The sequence below is a fragment of the Portunus trituberculatus genome, chromosome 12, assembly GCF_017591435.1.
Source record: "Portunus trituberculatus isolate SZX2019 chromosome 12, ASM1759143v1, whole genome shotgun sequence".
NCBI lineage: Eukaryota > Metazoa > Arthropoda > Malacostraca > Decapoda > Portunidae > Portunus > Portunus trituberculatus.
Window position 1 is genome coordinate 1,720,539 of NC_059266.1, and position 17,500 is coordinate 1,738,038.

General features: G+C 42.7%; 1 protein-coding gene across 3 annotated transcripts in view; it reads left to right on the forward strand.

Annotated features, from left to right (window-relative positions):
• LOC123502681 (glycine receptor subunit alpha-4-like) overlaps nucleotides 1-17,500 on the forward strand; it is a 174,742-nt gene that overhangs the window by 3,670 nt on the left and 153,572 nt on the right. The window lies entirely within an intron of this gene.

Genomic DNA, 17,500 nt, shown 5'->3' on the forward strand with positions numbered 1-17,500 from the left:
CGTTGTCATTGTCATTCTTCTTTTTTTTTTTTCTTTAGTTTTTCCTTCATTATTTGCTTTTTTTTCTTTTTCCCTTTTTTTTCCCTTTCTGTTATTATTGTTATTGTTATTGTTGTTCTTTTTTTTCTTTTCATTCTCTTATCTTCTTTTCCTTCATCTCTTTCTGCTTCCTTCCTTCTCCCTTTTCCTTTTTTTCTTCTTTACTACCGCTTTTTAATTTTTTTTCCTTTTCCTTTCTTCTCTTATTCCTCCTCCTCCTCCTCCTCCTCCTCCTCCTCCTCCTCCTCCTCCTCGTCTTTGTTTCTATCTTTACCTAACTTCTTGGCTTAAACCTCGCCTCTTCGCCTTGCTTCTCATGTCTCTTCTCGTTCTCTCACTTTAGCAGCCACGTCGCCCGCCAGCCTCGCAAGACAGGCGGGGGAGAGTCTGGCAGTGTTAACCTTCTGCATCCCGTGATTAAGGACATAATTATCAAACTTGGAATTGTAGCAGTGATTTGGAAAGACTGAGGCAGCGTGGGAGGGATGAAGAATGGAGCCAGAAGGGGAAGAAAGAGAGAGAGAGAGAAAAAAAAAAAAAGAGAGAGAGGCAGGGAGAGAATAATGAAAGTAATAGGACAAAAAATATATATACGATAACACAACAACGAGGAAAAAGAAAAAAAAACTCATATTCTTTTTCATTTCTAATATTCTCAACTTCGTTCTCTCCCTCCCTTCCCTCCCTCCTCTTTCTTCCCTCTCCTTCCTTTATCCCTCCTTTCCCTTGCCTGGGGTAATTCTCATTGCAATATACACATGAGGTCTCCTGTCGGGAAGAAACTGCAAAGGACACAGAAGCCCAAGAGTGTTAACTGAGAAGTCCCTACAGGAGGAGGAGGAGGAGGAGGAGGAGGAGGAGGAGGAGGATTCATGGAAATTATGAAGGAGAGGAAGGAATGAGACAAGAAGGAGGAGGATGACCTGGAGGTAGAGGAAGAGAGGCAGGCAGAGGAAGACGAGGGCGAGAAGGAAATGGAGGTACACTAAGAGAAGGAGAAGGAAAAGAAGGAGAAGCAATAGGGGAACGAACTGGAGCTTGAGGAAGAAGTGACGTGGACGAGGAAGAGGAAGATGAGAATGAAAAGATGTAGGAGGACGGGCTAGAAGTGAAGATGAGGGAAGAGAAATGAGGAGTGAAGTAGGAGGAGGAGGATGGGAGGAGAAGGGAGGAACATGACGTGTGAAGGAAGGAGGAGGAGGATGAAATATTGGGGAACGAGGAGGAGGAGGAGGAGGAGGAGAAGCAGCATGGAGTGTGGGAGAAGAGGAGAATGAGGATAAGGATGAGGATGAGAAGCAAGGTGAAGTGTGAGCGAAGATAAAGAGGAGGAGGAGGTGAAGGAGAAGGAGGAGGAAATCTGGGCGAAGGAGGAGAAACATGGAATATAGGCAAAGAGGAGGAGGAGGAGGAGGAGGAGGAAATGTGGGCGAAGGAGGAGGAGAAGCATGCAATATAGGCAAAGAGGAGGAGAAGGAGGAGGAGGAGGTGAAGGAGAAGAAGGAGGAAATGTGGGCGAAGGAGGAGAAGCATGAAGTGTGGGCGAAGGAAGGGAAGGAGGCAGGAGACAGCTTGCTACGTAGGAGAGTTGGTTTGTTTCGTGAATTTGACATTTACACTGCTCATCAATTAATGTGAGGTGCGTGAGGTGGCAGAGTATCGCACTTCACACACACACACACACACACACACACACACACACACACACACACACACACACACACACACACACACACACACACACACACACACACACACACACACACACACACCGCAGGGGTCAGGGGAGTGACGGCAGGTCCCACAAGCCTAACTCACCTGACCACCAGACAACCTGAGCCGTTATTGTACGTTTGTTGAAGCTTACCTGCGGATTTAGGTCCCTCTGGTTGAATAATGCCTAGCTTCTGGCAGCTTAATGAACAGAGGATCCAAGAATGTATTGTGGGCATAAGTTGAAGGGAACGCTCTGTAGTTGTAAAGGTGATGTAAGAGTCCAAACAGGGGCGTTGCCGTGCGTGAGTAGGAAATTTACAAGTATTTTTTTTGTTGCTTTTTGCTTTAAGCGGCGACAGTTGAGTTTCATTCTCCTCCGTTTGATATAATTTTCAGATTGCATTTGATTTTTTACCTGTGTCTTCAAAGGTAATGTCAGGATCGAAACAAAGGCTCTCTTGGGCGTTTGTTGAAGCTTACCAGTACTAGGTCTGGATACTTGACTTCCTTGCACTTCACCAATAACTTACAATGTACTATTGATTTTACTTGGCGCGATTCTCAAAATGTCAAAGCAGAGTAGTTGTGCGTGGCTCGAAGGTTTATCCTGCTTTTTTGGCTACAGTTGAGCTCGAGTCCTTTGAGGTGACTGTAAACGCACAATGTGCTTAGGATTTCACCAGGTTGGTCATATTTCACAAAGTTGAGTCAAAGGAGAAGTTGTGCACGTATTGGAATTTCGCGATAGATGGATTGCGCTTGAATCCCTTGATATTGACTGAGAACATACACTATTCATGTTTGGGCGTATTGCCAAAGCTAATGTCAAATTCAAATTAGATGTGGTAAATTTAGATATGCTCGTATATGAAAGTTTGACTGGGAACTTGTACACTACTGTGGATTTCACTGAGTTGGATGCAGGCGTTTCCAGAGTGAATACTAAGGTAGTTGTGAGGGTCTTGAATGTGCACCTGTGAATTTCGTTTCCTTTAAGCTTGAGGCTTTTGAACTTGATTAAGGTCTTACAATGGGCTGTTGGTTTCACTGAGCTGAATATGTTGTTAGGTCCTCAAAGGCAAGGCTTAATTGAATACTGATGGAAGTTTACATAGAAATTTGACCACCTCTGAAGGAACGTCTGAGTTCCCTGAACGGGAAATGAGATTAAGAGTGAACCGTAGATTTGACGAAGCAATATTTTCTCTTGTCAAAAAGTTAACCTCGAAGAGTAAGCAAACGTTTAGTTGTATTTTCGTTAAACTATCTATAGGTTACTTCAGTTTTGAATTTTGAACCTTGAATTCTCGAATTTCTTGCGCTTAATTACCTGAGAATTGGAGGTCAGATAATTATTTAAACCCTTCCTTCCAGTGAGAGTCTATAAAAATGAGTCATCCTCGCGAGTTAAAGCAAAGGTTTTCTTCATGGTGCAGCTCGCAGGGAAAGGGGTGTTTGATAATACAAGCTCTGGAATGTACTATTGGAGACTGCTGAGTGCAACGTTTTGTGGAATTTAATCTGAAGTTCTGTTCAGAATAACGCGCCTAACGTTTCAGTCTCGTGAGCTCACTGAAGACTCAAACATGGTAAAGGTGTGTGCGTAGATGTTTTGACATAGTTTGAAGAGGCGGCTGAATTGATGCACATAGGTCAATCAATAGCCGAACTTTACTCTTGCTGAAACTGAATGCATATCTGCTTCGCGGACAACTGATCTCACACACCAAACTTTGCCTTTTATTATTCACTGTGGTCTTTGACTGGAAGCCTTTGAAACTCACGTGCAAACGAACCTCAAATTTATTCAGTAGATTGAAATATTCATCTTTGGTAGTTGAAGTACGTAAGCTTCTTCTATCCATCTAAAGAATAATACAATAAAAAGGAGCATTATGCCGTTTTTATGGGTAACTATATGACACTAAATGACTTATGGAATCCGAATGGAATTAAACTTTAGGTAAGAACATGTTTTAGTCACAGGAACTTCAGGCAAAAAGAGATATGAAAAAACCGTACCATAATTTCACATTTTCTTTTTGATTATTTAGAAAACTAATGGCCGCGTTTGAGCACCGAGGCATTTGAAGTTTTCTAGAACACGATGGAGTCACTGGAAGCTTGGATGAAGGAAACAAGAGAAAAAATGCTTTATTATTTTATAAGATAAACTAATCAACGTCAGGAAGTCGCGAGAAGTAAAGCATGAAGCAAAATGTCATTTGAACTTTAGATAAAACAAATAACACACACAAAAAAAGTCTTTGTATAAACTTCCTATTTTTCTTTTCATAAGAAGCTAATTAAGGTGTGCAGGCCGCGAAGAACTGAACGTTAAGTAAAACACGAAGTGGTCATTAGAACTTTAGATGAAACCTGATAGGATTTTTTAGGCAACTTGGTGCGGAGTTGAGCATTCAGCATACTCTCTGACGGGGCCTGGGGACAAAAGAGGACATTTTCTGACTAAACTTTCCACCTCGATGACAATGAGAATAGACGCAGGTGGTGGTGGTGGTGGTGGTGGTGGTGGTGGTGTGGTATAAGATTAGTAACGAAATGTGGGTTAGGGTTTGGTTACATGACGGGAGAGAGAGAGAGAGAGAGAGAGAGAGAGAGAGAGAGAGAGAGAGAGAGAGAGAGAGAGAGAGAGAGAGAGAGAGAAAGTAAGAAGAGAGAGAAAGAAAGTAAACGGAGAAGGAGGAAGAGGAGGGGGAACAGGAGGAGGAGAAGAAGAAGAAGGAGGAGGAGGAGGAGGAGGAGGAGGAGGAGGAGGAGGAGGAGGAGGAGGAGAGGAGGAGGAGGAGGAGGAGGAGGAGGAGAAGGAGAAGGAGGAGGAGGAGGAGGAGGAGAAGAGGAGAGGAGAAGAAGAAGAAGAAGAAGAAGAAAGAAGAAGAAGAAGAAGAAGAAGAAGAAGAGGAGGAGGAGGAGGAGGAGGAGGAGGAGGAGGAGGAGGAGGAGGAGGAGGAGGAGGAGAAGAAGAAGAAGAAGAGAACGATACTGAGGTCAGGCCAAAAGAAAGATGAATAAGCTGGAGGGAGTACAGAGCTGAACATGTGGAAGAATAAAGAGGGAGGAGAAGAAGAATAGGAAGAGAGAAGGAGGAGGAGGAGGAGGAGGAAGAAGAAGAAGAGGAGGAGGAGGAAGAAGAGGAGGAGGAGGAAGAAGAAGAAGAGGAGGAGAAGAAGGAGAAGGAGAGTAACATGGTGGAACGAATGACGGTGAAGTAGTGAGAGCGGAACCCAAACGGACACCAGGAGGGGAGATGGAGGAAGGAATGGGGATGTGGGAGGGTGGGGATCGGTTGTGGTATGGGGGGGAATGTTGGGGGAGAGGGAGTGGATTTCAGACGTGGCAGTGATGAAATGTCACGGCCAGAAATATCACCGGTCGATCTCTTGCGCTGGGTTGGTCTTGGTCTTCAGTTCCTCTGAAGACACGAAGACGCGGCGCTCCTTGAAATTTGCCGCTGGAACGTATAGATGTATGGAATGGGCTGACCTTGACTTGCAGGGGTGAGATTCGGTGGGGTGAGGGTGACGTGGGTTTGGTTTAATTTGGTTTGATGTAGAGTTGGGTTGGTTTGGTTTGGTTCGGTTAAGTTAGGATAAATTTGGTTTTGTTAGTGAGGTTAGGTTAGGTTGTAGAGGTATACTTAGGTGAGGTTAGGTCAAGGTAGGTTAGATTCGGTTTGGTAAGGGTTGGTTTGGTTTGGTTAGGTTAGGTTGCTGGGGTATGGTTAGGTGAGGTTAGGTGACAAGGTTAAATTTGGTTTGGTTAAGTTTAGTTGGGTTATGTTATGTTTGATATGCTTAGGTTTGCTTAGGTTTGGTTTGGTTTGATTAAATTATATAGGTTAGGTCGGGTAAGTGAACTTCAGCGGTAGAGCAGCATGTCGATTAAACGCTGGTCAGGGTGCACGAGAGTTCGGCTTTAATCGATTTTGCAGTAAATCGAAATATTGCTTTAACGGGAAGATTTTTTTGTAGGAAAAACAATGCGCGCCAATTTGAATTAACTTAGAATAAGAATTACTCATTTTAAATCGATTTCTTAGTAAAAAAAAAAAAAAAAAAATGAAGGTGCTGTTTGAAATTACTCGATTCACCTTAAACCGACTTTCTACTTACATGGGAGGTGAAGTGGGAGCTCTTCGGTGAATGGGAGGTGAAATGTGACCTCTACATTATATGGGAGAGTTGTGGCGTAGTCTGGTGGATGTGTGGCCTGTGGAGTGGTCGGACACTGTTGGTTGGTATGATGGATGAATTGCGTAGTAGATATGTGTGTGTGTGTGTGGGGAGGGGACTGATAATTCCTCACAGGAAGACATGTGAATTTGGGCATATGTGTATGGGTGTGGATGGGGTTGTGGATGCAGCGACAGAAGCTTGTGTAGGGTACAAATGAAAAGAAAAAATAAATCCAAATGTCAGTGTGAACACCAATGAGGATGAAGAAAAACAAACCAGATGGATATGTGGTATTACTTTGCATCTTGATAACAAAATATATGAAGTAACAGAACAGGTGGACATGTGTGGATGTGATTTAGATCTTGGTTTCAATATGAATAGAACAAAAGAGTCTATGTGTTTGGATCCAATGAATGGGCAAAAGTAGGATGACTGGCCAGGTGGTGAGGAGGAGGAGGAGGAGGAGGAGGAGGAGGAGGAGGAGGAGGAGGAGGAGGAGGAGAAGGTAGTGTAGAAGTGGATAATCTGTCAGGTGGTTCGGTGGTTGAATAGTTAATTGTACAGGTGAGGGCGCGAGGGAAGGTGGTGATGAAATAGTCAAGGAGGCAAGCATGGGAGGGGATCCAGGTGGCGCCATGCCTCGGTGCTCATCTCCACTGCCTTGACCTTTCCACCTCCACTCACTACTATATGTGGTACAAGAGGAGGCGATCCAGGTCATCAGGTCACCAGGTTGTAAGTGGCTGTTTTTTTTAAGGTCATAAGGTCATCAGGTATTCAAGTCTTAATGTCACCAGGTATTCAGTTAATAATATCACCAGGTACAAGTGGCTGTGTTCTGCAGGTCGTAAGGTCACCAAGTATTTTATTACTAGGGGTACAAGTGGCTCCAGGTCTTAAAGTCACCAGGTAATGCCAGTCTTGTGTTTGGGATACTTTCTTGTTTTTCTGCCTTTTTTTATTTATTTATTTACTTTGAATTTCATCTTCATATTTTCTAGTCTCAGTTTTTGTTGAGGTTTTTTGAAATTTGTTTTGTTTCTGTTTCTGATGCAAATTTTTTTAGTTTTGATACTTCTTCTTTTACATTTCATGGCTATTCATTTTTTATTTTACTTCCTTCATTGATTCCATCTCTCCTTAAAAAAAATTGAAACTTTTCTCATTTTCCATTTTCAATAGAACTTTCAATATTGATATATTTTTTAGGTCTCAATTTTATCGTATATTTTCACTCAAACATTCAATCTGTCTTTTTACTAGAAGTTTTAATCTCAATGTTATTTTAGTATAACATTCAACGTTAATGTATATTTCCATTAGAACTTTCAATCAATGCATTTTTTTCCATTAGAATATCCAGTCGTAATGGTTTTCTAATGTTTCAATCTTTATTTTATTTTTTTCCTGGCTTTAACATTCCCCTTTCTTTTCAATCTTCCGAGCGTCCCCGTTGGCTTACGTCCATTTTGATCCCACAGAAAAAAGGGACTAAAAAGGACTAAAAAGGACACGTGGCAAGATCTATGGGTTCTAGAGTTGGCGATGTGTCAGCTTCCCTTTGCTGGCGGAGACTCGAACGCTGAAGACGGACAGTCGAGAGGCCAGCCAACCAACCAACCGTGCCGCTTACAACAACTTCCGGAGGGTCGTTTAGGGATTATTCAAACCACCTCCTTGATCACAGTGGTCCAAATAGCCATTATATTTTTGTGTGTTTTGATTCTGTTAGTGGTGGAAGTTATGGGGGTTGTTGTTGTTGTTGTTGTTAGTGGTGGTGGTGGTGGTGGTTATGGTGGTGATGGTGGTGGTACTTGTCTTCGTCGTTGTCATCGTTTTATTGTCTTCTTTATCTCCCCTTTCTTCCTCCTCCTCCTCCTCCTCCTCCTCCTCCTCCTCCTCCTCCTCCTCTTCCTCTTTTCTTTTTTTTTTTTTTCTTTCTCTGCTTTTCTTGCTCTTTACTTTTCCTCTTTTTCTTTTTCTTTCCTCTCTTCTTTCTTTTTTTCTTTTGTTCTCTGTCTTTTCCTTTTTCTTTTTCCTTTTTCTTCTTTCATACTTCTTCATTCCTTCGCTTTTCTTCTTTTCATCTTTTTCTTTCATTCCTCCTCCTCCTCCTCCTCCTCCTCCTCCTCCTCCTCCTCCTCCTCCACACCTTTGTTCTTCCATTCCTCCTCCTCCTTACTTTTTTCTCATCTTTCTTCGTCCATTCCTCCTTCTCCTTACTTCTTTCTCATCTTCCTTCTTTCATTCCTTCTCCTCCTTTTTAATCTCTTCTTTTCATTCCTCCTCCTCCTTCTTTCATTCCTTCTTTTTTTAATCTTTCTTCTTTCATTCCTCCTCCTCCTCCTCCTCCTCCTCCTTGGGGCAGCGTGTGGGGGTCTTAACCAGCGTATTAAGAAGTCTAGCGGAGTAGCGTGTTGGGTGATTTAGTGGACATTATGGGGCCAGGCCTAGAGAGAGAGAGAGAGAGAGAGAGGAGAGGGAGAGGGGTAGAGAGCACGCTGAATGTCACTCCCCGAAGCGTAGAAGTTGGAAGATTTCTAAGAGAAGAAAGAAAAGAAAAGAAAAGAAAAGAAAAGAAAAGAAAAAAAAAGCTTGCTTGGTTTGGTCAAGATGATATGTCAAGTTATTATTATTATTATTATTATTATTATTATTATTATTATTATTATTATTATTATTATTATTATTATTATTATTATTATTATTATTATTATTATTATTATTATTATTATTATTATCATCATCATCATCATCATCATCATCATCATCATCATCATCATCATCATCATCATCATCGTCACAGTTGTTTACGACTAGAAAATGATCATTAGGTCTATCTGTCAATATTCTAAGCCTTCTACTACTATTTTCCTGGACACACACACACACACACACACACACACACACACTTGTATAAAGTCTGAGCAAATAAATATATTCTATTCTATTCTATTCTATTCACACACACACACACACACACACACACACACACACACACACACACACACACACACACACACACACACACACACACACACACACACACCGTATTTCAAACCTCCATATCCTTTGTGAGATGTGAATGACAATGGAAAGCAAGCTAGGATATTTTTTTTAATATTTTTGTGGAATAAAACAGTGAGGGAGAATAATGGAATAGGAGCGAGAGAGAGCGGAGAGGGAGAGGGAGGAGAGGGAGATGAGGAGAGGGTTGTGAGAGTCAAGAACAGAGAACAGGGGGAATGGAAGGGGAAGAGAAGGAGGGGAGAATGAAAAGAGGGAGAGAGGCAGGAGAATGAACAAGGGGAAGGGAATGATGGGGGAGGAGGGACGAGCCAGGTCCACAGAAACAGGTAGAAAGGGAGAGAACTACTAGCAGGCGAAGGGACAGAAGGGAGGGAAGGGAAGGGGAAGGGAAGGGAAGGGTGGGGAGGGAAGGGGGAAGATGATGGGGGTTGTCAAGGTTACATTCTTCTCTGACGCGACGAAATACCGCGTCCCAGAGACCTTTGAGAGAGAGAGAGAGAGAGAGAGAGAGAGAGAGAGAGAGAGAGAGAGAGATCGTAGGTTATTCAGTATTTTGTACCTCGTGTGTGTGTGTGTGTGTGTGTGTGTGTGTGTGTGTGTGTGTGAGTGGGTGGGTGGGTGAGTGCGTGCGTGTTTGAGTGCGCACGATCACCAGTCTTGACCATCAATGCCATTAGTGAGTATTGTGATCAGCTTGGACAGATAGAAACAGCTTAATTGTCCGTGAAAAGTACAAATATACTTTTTTTTTGCCATCATTAAAATAATTGCTCTCTCGTTCTCTAGTCTCCTTCCCTTCCCTTCCCTTCCCTTCCCTTCCCTTCCCTTCAAGCCTCCCATATTCTTTCTCTCTACATCCTTCCTCCCCCTTCTCTTCATCTCTTTTTCCCCTTTTTTATTCGATTATATTTCCTCTCCCTTTCTCTCCCCTCCCCTCTTTCCTCCTCTTCACTCCCCTTCTCTCCTATCGCCACGTCTCTCTTTCCCCTCTCCTCGTTTTCTCTCTGTCTATCTCAATATTTTTTCTCGTTTTCATCCATCTGTTTTTCTTCCTTATCTCATGTCCCAATTTCTTCCGATTTTTTGTTTCTCTCTCTCTCTCTCTCTCTCTCTCTCTCTCTCTCTCTCTCTCTCTCTCTCTCTCTCTCTCTCTCTCTCTCTCTCTCTCTCTCTCTCTCTCTCTCTCTCTCTCTCTCTCTCTCTCTCTCTTTTTTTTTTATTTAAACAAATGCGTATACAAAGAACGAGGCTTAAATCCCCGCGTTGAGTATGGGGTTATTCCAAAAGCCTATATTAGTAGTATTTTTGAGAATAACACATTAGTATACTGTACATTAATACGTTATACATGAAAAATAAATAGATAAATAAAATACACTCCAATACAAAATAATTTCTTTACAATAAATACTACTGCAACACCAGCCGCGACGGGTGCCTGCCTCGCCACTTGTGGGCTGCCACTTTCACTTGCTGAGTAGTCATGCTCCTCATTTGGGGAGTGGCTGCCACGAAAATGTTTCACAGCCTTGAAGTCCTGGCTGTGTAGGTGCGCTGGTGTTGGCTTGAGCGAGATCGGGGCACCTGCACTAACTCGTCACTGCGTGCCGCATCTCTGGTGCACCTCTGTGCTGTGTGTGGCTGTAGCCTCAGAGGGTTGAGGTGGGAGGCTCTCTGCACCTGAGTCTTGTGGCAGACTACTAGTGGTCTCTCTCTCTCTCTCTCTCTCTCTCTCTCTCTCTCTCTCTCTCTCTCTCTCTCTCTCTCTCTCTCTCTCTCTCTCTCTCTCTCTCTCTCTCTCTCTCTCTCTCTCTCTCTCTCTCTCTCTCTCTCTCTCTGGCTATGGGATGAAATGAGAGTGAGTTTGGATTTTTTTGAGAGAGAGAGAGAGAGAGAGAGAGAGAGAGAGAGAGAGAGAGAGAGAGAGAGAGAGAGAGAGAGAGAATAATGGTGTAACAGCAGCAGGAAGAGATAAAGAGTAGAGGTACTTAGACGAGGAGGAAGAGGAGGAGGAGGAGGAGGAGGAGGAGGAGGAGGAGGAGGAGGAGGAGGAGGAGGAGGAAGAGGAGGAGGAGAAGAGAGGAGGAGGAGAAGGAGGAGGAGGGGGAAGGGGAGGAGAAAGGTGAATAACGAAAGGGGTACGTTAGGTAGAAAGATAGGTATTCATGTTGTAGAGAGAGAGAGAGAGAGAGAGAGAGAGAGAGAGAGAGAGAGAGAGAGAGAGAGAGAGAGAGAGAGAGCAAACAAGCAAGCAAGCAAGCAAACAGGCAAGCATAGAGACCTGTATGAAAGACCTGAGGGGTGTCCTAAATTCCAAACCACGAAAATTAAGGAGAGTCAGGCCTAGTTGAGCTGAAACCCCTTGAGGTGCTGCGTCAGAACAGCCACACAAGGATTTCTGAAGGGAACCTATTGTGGTACTCTAAAGTTTCTAATCTTATGACTTCGCCTGAAACTTCACTCATAATTCAAGAAGACAGATGCGTATGGGAGGTTGGGGGATGGGAGAATACAAAATACAGGACATTAACTGCTATCTATTCCCTTGCAAACGATAAATAGGAATAAAGGAATACAGCGGGAAATCACTTCAGTACTTTTCTCCTCAATCGTAAAAGACTTGTGCATATATTGAAGTTTTCCATTTGGGCTCACCGCGGCGCCGACAGCTTTCCAAAGGCTACCGTGGGTCCCACCTAAGATTTATGGCGAAAAGACGCGAGTTTGGCTTGTTGTTCTATGCTAAGTGGCTTTAAATTTCCCCTGGGACACGAGAGAGAGAGAGAGAGAGAGAGAGAGAGAGAGAGGAAGAGGGAGGGAGAGAGGGAGAGGTACATTGCTGAGTGCGGTGTTGGGTTGGGTCTGGCTGGGTTGCTGCCGTTTAATTACTCGTGTCACGGTGAGGTAAGGTGTACCAACCACGTAGAAGCAAGGGAGAGGCCTCGGGGGCAGCCTCTCTCTCTCTCTCTCTCTCTCTCTCTCTCTCTCTCTCTCTCTCTCTCTCTCTCTCTCTCTCTCTCTCTCTCTCTCTCTCTCTCTCTCTCTCTCTCAAAGCGCCATTCATTGTACCATTACCTCGGGCCATTATTTCGTATACATGCATTAAGTAATAACGAAGATGACGTGGCATGGAAGTATGTATATGTATGTATGTATGTATGTATGTATGTATGATGTTCTTGGGTGTGTGTGTGTGTGTGTGTGTGTGTGTGTGTGTGTGTGTGTGTGTGTGTGTGTGTGTGTTGTTGTTGTTGTTGTTGTTGTTTATTTTCGTTCTTCATTCTTCTTATATTTTCCTTCCTTTTCCTTTCTTTTTTATATATTTTTTTCTTGTCTCCTCCTCCTCCTCCTCCTCCTCCTCCTCCTCCTCCTCCTCCTCCTCCTCCTCCTCCTCCTCCTCCTCCTCCTCCTCCTCCTCTTCTTCTTCTTCTCCTACTCTTGCTTCTTTTCTGTTTTTCCTCCCATTGTAACATTCTGCATGAAAGAGAGAGAGAGAGAGAGAGAGAGAGAGAGAGAGAGAGAGAGAGAGAGAGAGAGAGAGAGAGTTCCTCAAGCTAGGTGGCATTTGCTGTTATGAGGAAAGCAATACTCCAAGAAGGAAGAAAATATAACTTGATCATTTTCTATTGGATATTTTTTATTGATGGTCTGAGAGGTGAGAGCAAATCGGCAGGGAAACAGACAGGGAGGTAGGAGGTGTGGCAGGTGTGTGTGTGTGTGTGTGTGTGTGTGTGTGTGTTTGACAGGTAGACAAAAGAGCAACAGACCAAGGACACACCGCATAGGAACGGATGAGAGGTAAAACTTAAAAATGCATTGATAATTATGTCTGTGTTGACGATGCTCCTTATGATAACTCCCAAGCCACTGAAGAGGTGTGCCACGCTTGCTTGATTACCTTGTGCTGGTCTGTCATAGAAACACAGCACTTTTTCAAGGAGTGTTGTGACAGTTTCATTATTTTTTCTACCTGGAGAAGGCCATCATTGAGAGTGCGGTAGAAGATGAGAAGGAAAAACATGTTTAGATGTCGAGGGTATGTAAGGTTTATAATGAAATATTGTTGCTATTGAGTAGCTTTCTCTTATCTGTCTTATAGTGGAGGGAAGATAATGACTCATAGAGTATTTTTATTATCGTCTATGTCTGATAACGTAACTTAGTGTGTAAGTTATGTAGGAAAACTGAGCTTTAAAAATTTAGATAACCATATGATTATTTTTTTCTTGCCACCACCGCTCTCTTGTCCGACCTCGCCATGATTATAACACGGCCGACCAGAGCTTATGTAGGCGTCGGGTGTGTACTAAACGATCATTAAGCAGAGAAGGAAAAAAAAAGTTGGGGGTTTGCACATACAAACGAGGTCATGGGGATGAGTCTGCAGGGTATTATGCATCGTAGGAGGGAGAAGTAAGGGAGAGAGAGAGAGAGCAAGAGAGCTTATATGGGGAACGATAAGGTGAGAAAGAATGGCACTGAATACTGAGACATTACTTCCTATACAGAATAGATATTGCAAAAAAAAAAAAAAAAAAAGAATAAATAAATAAATAAATAAATAAATAAATAAATAAATAAATTAGTTTCATCCTCAACTTTCATGTAAATGCCTGTAAATTTTCCATGCAATGCTTTTAGTACTGTTGATGATTTCGTATTCCAGCGAAAGGAGTAAGAATGTGTTCAGAATTTTGGGCAAGCAAGTCTTTTCGTGTTCTCTTTTCTCTCCTGTGTGTTCTGTGTTCGTTGGTACAATGAATGTGACCACCAGCGGGAGGGAGTCATGCCTTAAGGTACGAATGTGTTAGTGTTGAGAGTTACGGGAAGAGTCGCCAGATGTGAGTTAGTTAGAAGGTTGCGAGAGAAAATGAGAGATTGATGAACTAGAGAGAGTGAGAGGGAAATGAAATAGGCTGCGTGTAATTAAGGGAAAACATGAAGGAGGGAAAGAGGAAGGAAGGAGGAAATAGAAAGTAAGGAAGGAAGAAAAAGAAGGAATCAAGGAAAGAAGGAGGGAGCTAAGGAATGAGAGATAAAGAGGGATGGAAAGAGAAAAGAGGGAAGGAAGGAAGAGAGAAGAATAGAGGGAAGGAAGGAAAAATGAAGAAAGAGAAAAGGCAAAAAAATGATGAGAAAACAGGGGAAACGAAGTAAAGGAGAAAGGAAGGAGAGAAGGAGGGAGGGAAAGAGAGAAGGGTGAGAAGGAAGGAGAGAAGGAAGAGAATAAAGAGAGAAGAATGAGAAAAAGAGAAAGAGAGAAGAGAAGGAAGGAGAGGATTGTCAGCAGGATGATGATAATGGAAGGTAACATGAAGCAGATATGTTGTAGAAACTTTGGAGGCAAGGCAAGAAGAGGAGGAGGAGGAGGAGGAGGAGGAAGAGAAGGAGGAGGAGGAGGAGGAGAAGGAGGAACAGGCCGAGGAGAAGGGGGGGAGGGCGGCATGGAGTAGTGTTGCAGTGTGGTGATGAGGTAAACAGGTACACACAAGCGGCTCCTTGTTGTTCTTTCATCTTTAGAACTGGATTAGTGAATGAGGTGGTGGTGGTGGTGGTGGTGGTGGTGGTGGTGGTGGTGGTGGTGGTGGTGGAGGTGGTGGTGGTGTTGGAGGAGGAGTGGGAATAATTAAAAAAGCACATTATATGAGAAGAGGCAGAATTACGTATATATTAATGAGAGAGAGAGAGAGAGAGAGAGAGAGAGAGAGAGAGAGAGAGAGAGAGAGAGAGAGAGAGCACCAAGTATACAAAAAAAAAAATAAATAAACACTAAAAAATGCCTCTTATAGTACACACAGTGGAACATGATAGAGGAGGAGGAGGAAGAGGAGGAAGAGGAGGAGGAGGAGGAGGAAACTGGAGGAGGCTGAGGAGGACGAAATTGAGATCCTGGATGAGGTTAAAGAGGACAAGGAGGAGGAGGAGGAGGAGGAGGAGGTGGAGGAGGAGGAGGAGGAGGAGGACATTTCAAGGACAACTATATGGTGGTAACGAAGAGATGAAGTGGTAGTTAAATGAATAAGAGTTTCCGGGAGGAGATGATGGAGGAAGAAGAGGAGGAGGTAGAAGAGGAGCAAAATGAAAAGGAGGAGGAATAATAATAAGTGAGGATGATAAAAAGAGGAAGAAAAAGAAAATGAAGGAGGAGGAGGAGGAGGAGGAGGAGGAGGAGGAGGAGGAGGAGGAGGAGGAGGAGGAGGAGAAAACGAGAAAGAAAAAGAGAAAGAAAAATAGGAAGAAAAGAAAGAGAGAAAGAAAAAGAGGAAGAGAAAGAAAAGGAATAAAAAGGAGAGAAAAAATAAATAAAGAAGAGAAAGAAAAAGATGAAGAAGAAAAAAAACTTAAACAATAACAACAACAATAAGAAAAAAAAAAACGAAAAAATAAACAAAACGAAGAAAAAGATGAAAAGAAACTCTATTCCCTAAAAATGTTGAAAAAAAAGCGAAAAGTAAATACAAAATAAAGATAGAATAACAATAATAACAATAAAATATAAGATAAAAAAAAAAAGCAAAAATAATTAACCATCTAACCCCTTCAGTACCATGACACGTTTTCATATTCATTCTGGTTACTATTTGCTGATTTTATACAGAAACATATGTGAGGGAATTAAAATAGCGAAGACTCTGGCGATTAATCTTCTGCCCTCCATAGAGCCTTCCTAATGAAAATGAAATTGTCTAATCGTACACAAATCTCAAGGTAAGAAAGTGTCCCAGTATTGAAAAGGTTAGGCTCAGTGATATCTCCGCACACTATTTTCGTAACAACACAAGATTTAAGAAGAAAAAAAAAAAAAAAAAACAAGACGAGACTAGAGTTTATCAGTGGAAAAAGAAAAAAAAAACATGAAAGTGAAAATATTGGTTAAATCTTACATTGGTTCCACTGATTTGCGTTTTCCCACAGCCACGAATTCCCAGATCTCTTTAGAAGCAGTCAGGTGTCAGGTTTTCCGAGAATTTCAGTAGATCAGAGGAGATGATACTGAAGAAGAAAGACTGAATGTAATGAAAGGTAATATGGAGGAGGAAGAGGAGGATAGATGCAGGTGGAGAAGGTGAAGGAAGAGGTGGAGGATGGGTAGAGGGAGTAGATGGAATTGGAAAAGGAAAAGGTGGAGATGGAGGAGGAGGAGGAAGGATAGGTGTAGGTGAAGAAGGTGAAGGAGGAGGTGAAGGATGGGTAGAGGGAAAAGGAGAAGTTTAAGGTGGAGGAGGAGGAGTATAATAGGTGAGGAAGAAGATAAATTGTGGTAGGAGGAGGAGGAGGAAAAGGAGGAAGTGGAGGAAGAGAATTAACAAAACGAGGAAGAGTAGGAGGATAAGGTGAAGCATTGCTAGGAGGAAGGGTAGGAGGAAGAAGAGGAGAAAGAATAGTAAGTACACAAATAATCAACAAACACAGTGGTTGACTAGATCAGTTTAAAAAAAAAATCAACTGTTTTGTTATAGATCACCAGGGAGAAGGTTCTGGTGTGTGTGTGTGTGTGTGTGTGTGTGTGTGTGTGTGTGTGTGTGTGTGTGTGTGTGTGTGTGTGTGTTTCTACTAGAACCTATGAGAAAAGAAAAGAACTAGTACAGATAAAACGCTGCAATTCTCGAACACACAACCTAAGAAGTGGCACAGCATCACATCTCTAAACGAGTGATTCGAACCTAGCCACACGTATCACTAGGACAAGAATACAAGCCAGTCCACCAGCCGGGCCAGCGTTAACATCGAGTCCCGGAATGTAACGCATATCTGTTATCGTTATCTAATTAGCGTCGTGGTGTCTTTTGTACGCTTGGCTCGGCGCTGTGAAACCAGGAAACATTTCACGGGTGCATTGGGCCTCGCGGGAAATCTTTTGCATCCAATTTGTGTTTAGGTTCAGCTCTCTTTTTTTTTTTTTTTTTTTTGCCTTCCTTTTTTTCCCTTTCGCTAAATGCCCGTGAAATTCCTGTTATGGTTTTGTTTATCTTTGGGTAATTGTGTGCACTTTGTGTGTTTAGGTTCGCTTGGTGGCTTTCGCTTTGTTAGTGTACCTCTCTCTCTCTCTCTCTCTCTCTCTCTCTCTCTCTCTCTCTCTCTCTCTCTCTCTCTCTCTCTCTCTCTCTCTCTCTCTCTCTCTCTCTCTCTTCTTCTTCTTCTTCTCATCTTCACTCACCACTACTGCTCACTACTACTCTACTACTACTACTACTACTACTACTACTACTACTACTACTACTACTACTACTACTACTACTACTACTACTACTACTACTACTACTACTACTACCAGCACCACCAGCACGTTCTCCAGCAACACCACCACCACCACAACCAACTTGAATTATCAACACACGCAGCTATTAATGCTATTAGTAACAATTATAGCAATAGATGGTAACGAAAAGCTGATCTCAATGCTAATGACGAAAATGATATAATTAGAAGGGAGACGAAGAAGATAATGACGTAGACGGAGAAATGGTGAAGTGATCAAGAAGAAGAGGAGGAGGAGGAGGAGGAGGAGGAGGAGG